Raw genomic sequence first — 4,493 nt, forward strand, 5'->3', positions numbered from 1 at the left:
TGTTGTTGTTTTGCTTCTTTGAAGGTTGTTACTCTATTTGCTTAGCTCATTTGGTTCAGATTTGCTGTCAACTATAGCTTTCTTTGAAGACATTTGTCTATCTATTTGGTGACATCTTTCCTCTTGATTATTTGTGATTTTTGGAATTCACCTAAGGGTGGTTGTTAGACCTTGGTGTCTCGTTTGTAACATTTGTAAACTTTTGGTTGATAGTGGAATTGGACTACGATCTCATGGACCTACCTTACATTGAAGGACTCATGTAAAAATGGCGATGTGCCCAAAACAATTTAGACCAGAAAGGATGTGTCTTATGATCACTCGAGTGTTCAGTTGTCAAGCATTTGTTCACATTCCAAACGATGAAAAGTCCAAGCTTGATAGCAATACAAAATAGTGCAACTTTCTTGGCTATGGGTGTAGATACCCTATTTTGACTGACTCTAAAACTTTGGGTGCTTGAAAGCTTGCTGATGATAAAAAGGTAAATACTTCATTCCTAGAGATGCTTAAAGTTGTCATGAGCTGTTGTATCACCCCAATTTAAGCCAAAATCATCTTTTTACGAAAATGTCCATTTCGTTCCTAAATCCATTTTTATCCAAAAACCTAATTCTTTGCTTTAACTTAGGAGAGAGTGAGAGTAGAAGGCTCGACTGAACCTAAATTGATGATTTTCCAAAAGAATGAGTAAATTTTACTTGAAAACTTTGATTGAGAGTCAACCGGGCTTACTTAGGCAACAAGTAGGCCCAAAGGCATGGAACTGTGCACCTTTGCATGCATGTGGACACTTGTCCCCAAGGTGGCACTTGCGCCCTCATGTATGTACGCCAGTACCTAGGTTGTGTGCCACACTTCCTTAGTGTAGTTACACATCCCTCCAACATCTCCGAATTCAATTTCAGCTAGACAGTTGGTGCATTTTGGATGAGAGGCGCAAGGAGCTAGCGATGGAGCCATCCTAACTAACCTTATAGCTTGGCCCCCAAGCTTCTCATTGCCTATAAATAAACCCCCTCTCCTACCCCACCCCACACCACACCACACCACCCCCTCTTTGAGGGATCAATCATTTTTTTCCACTTTTGAGAGTTTTGAGTGCCAAAGAAGTGTAATCCTTCTACCCTAAACCCTAGTTCCTAAAATACAAACCCTAAAAAGCAACTTTAGCATCCTAAAGTAGATCTAGGGTTGAAGCAAAGTGAATCAAAGTGAAAGCCAAACTTGAGGAAAGCTTTCAAGCAATATTTTCTTGCCCTTTGTTGTGTGCTCTTCGGTTTAATTCAAACTAGCAAGTAAGTTCCTCTTTTTTCCTAATTTTAGAAAGTTTTAATTACGTTTTACATAAATGATCATAGTTAGGGTGGTAGTTTAATACAAAGCATCATGTAACTTAGGCTATTTGCATGTTTTGTTTAGGTTGTATAAACATATAGTTACGACTTCCTTATGAGCAAATTGTGCGAAATTAAGAAAATTTAACATTTGTGTTTAGATAATTTGATATTTGTAAGTACAAAATATAAAATTAAAAAATGGACTTCATTATCTATTGTCTTCAATTTTTAAAAGATTATTGTGTTTTTATTATTTTTATTTTAGTTATGATTTTGTTATATTTCTTTACATGTTAATTTTTGTTTTCTCTTTGATGAAATGGATACAAACACTCAAATCATTCTTGCAAATGTTGACAAAGAAAGAGTAATGGTTAGATATTAAAACACAATCTTCTCTTGTGATGCATTTAATAAATTACATGACTATTGGTGCTGCATTTTTGGTTTGTGTAGTGTGGGAGCTGAATAACTTCTGGATCAACGAGAGTAGGACAGGACGGCCCTGAACGTGACTTCTATTCGGCATTTACCCTATCCAGTTGAGGGGCTGAGTGGAAGAGCCGGCGTTTCTACTAATAAGTGTCGTGTAGGAATGCACTATAGAGGTTAGGAGTGGACCAAGTTCCCAGACCAAAGGAGAATACTATAAATAGGAGACCTGCAATCTTGGAGAGGTATGTGATAATTGTGGTATTCAACTTAGAATACAAGTAACCTAGAACTGGTGACTGACTTGTCTGTCGGAGTGCTAATTCCGGCACCCTCGACCGGAGTGTTTATTTCCTTTTAGGTGAGTATCGGAGGATCATGAGCGCTCCCCAATATCAGAAGAGTATCTCCAAAACCACTTCTCCACAACTGGTGCCGTCTGTGGGAATACTCAAACACATCCATGGCGGGCGTAACGGAGGACCCTCCGATAGTCATTAATGAAACCACGCAGAGAGATGACCTCACTCCAACGATCATGCTTGGACCGGACACCACCCGCGTAAGACGCTCACTGAACTTCACCTCACCTTCGACTCCAGAGCATGATGCAATCCAAGCGATCATGGAACAGGCAAAGCAAAACGAACAAAGGTTGGAGAACATGAGTGCAGAGAACGAACATCTCTGCCTGGATTTCGCCCCGGAGGTGGCGAAGTCTAAACAAGCCGCATACCAAGGCCCGGAGTAACCCGTGAGGACAGATGGTCGACGATCTCGAGCCCGACAACAAGACACTGATAGCAACTCCGACTCTACCCTCAGAGCTCAAGAAGAAGGCCCGAGCTGACACTTCCATCTCTTCTGAAGAGAGGCCCCGTATAAGGCTCAAGCGAATAAGAAACAGCTTGGATGCAGATCAACACAATCTTTTTGTCCGACGGATTGCAAAGGCAGTGCTACCCAAGAAATTCAAAGCACCGGCGGTCCCAAACACAGCAATAGCCTTGAGACAGGATTCACCTCCTCCCGGCATAATCCACATGATATACAGCCTGCCGATGTCATCAGCGGTGCACGCAATCCGGTCAGAGTCTGAGCCTTAGAACCAGCTCACCCCGGCTAAACGGCCCCACGAAGCCAAGGGCATTACTTTTGATGATTCAAATTTGGCCGGAGTAACACTGCCCCACATTGATCCCTTGATAATCGAGTTACGCGTAAACCAGTTCACAGTTGAGCGCGTACTCATTGATCCGGGGAGCATTTCGGAGATTATGTACTATAAGACTTTTACCAAACTCGGCTTCTCTGAATCCGATCTCTCTCCAGCCCCTTATCCACTATTCGGCTTCAATGCCAATCCAGAGTATCCGTTGGGAAAAATCAAGCTACCCGTTCGAGCAGGCTCCCGAACAGTTGATGTAGAATTCTTGGTCGTCAAGCTGCCATTGCCGTATAATCTCATCATGGGACGATCCTGGTTGCATACAATGCAAGCCGTGCCAAGCACCTACCATCAGCTGCTATGCTTCCCGACGGAGCGCGGTATTGAGCAAATCCGCGACTCCCAGAAATCGGCACAAGCATGTTATCTCCTTGCTGCCAAAATGCCAAAGAAACTGCAGGTGAACTCCATTGAGGTCCCGGATCAAGAGAGCCTCGACGATGTTGGGCGGTTCCCAAATGAAATGCCACGGAAGGTTTAGACTGAGTTGAAATCGATGGAAGCCCGAACAAGTTCTTCATGATCGGCTCCTCCCTAAATCAGGCCGACAGACAGCAGTTGGTCTCTTTCGTGCTCAATAACCTGGATATCTTTCCCTGGACTCTGTATGAGATGCCAGGTATCGATCCGTCAGTTTCTTAGCACCAGTTGAATGTCGATCCAAAATGCAAACCGATTATTCAGAAAAGTAGGCAGTCAGGCGCAGAACACACTGCCGCCGTTGTTGAGAAAGTTGACAGGTTGCCTGCCGCCGGGACAATTAGAGAAGTGACCTACCCTATGTGGCTCTCTAATACAGTGGTGGTGAAGAAGAAAAATGGGGCTTGGCGAGTGTGTGTCGATTTTACCAACCTAAACAAAGCTTGCCCTAAAGATTGTTTTCCCCTACCCAGAATCGACCAACTTGTCGATGCGACGGCTCGCCATCAACGTATGAGCTTCCTCAATGCTTACTGAGGCTACCATCAGATCGCCATGCACCCAGAAGACCAGGACAAAACTGCATTCCTCACCCCAAGAGGAACCTACTGCTACAAGGTCATGCCTTTTGGGCTGAAGAATGTAGGGGCAACCTACCAAAGACTGGTCACCGCCATGTTCAAGGAGCAACTCGGCCACACTATGGAAGTGTACATTAATGACATGGTAGTCAAGTCCAAGGAAGAACATAATCATATAGCCGATCTGGAGAATACATTCAGCATTTTACGAAAATACAAAATGAAGCTGAATGCTTCCAAATGTGCGTTTGGAATCGGCTCCGGCAAGTTCTTGGGCTACATTGTCAACCATCGAGGAATCAAGGCCAACCCAAGGCAAATTTCAGCAATCTTGGAACTCGGCTCCCCCCGTTCGGTAAAAGAGGTTCAAAAGTTTATGGGGATGGCCACCGCACTCAACAGGTTCATCAGTCGGTTCACAGATCGCTGCCGACAATTCTTCCATACACTACGGCAGGGCAAGGCTTTTGAATGTTCCGCCGAATATGAAGT

This window comes from Camellia sinensis, chromosome 4, assembly GCF_055761805.1.
Source record: "Camellia sinensis isolate YWXY chromosome 4, ASM5576180v1, whole genome shotgun sequence".
Classification (NCBI taxonomy): Eukaryota; Viridiplantae; Streptophyta; class Magnoliopsida; order Ericales; family Theaceae; genus Camellia; species Camellia sinensis.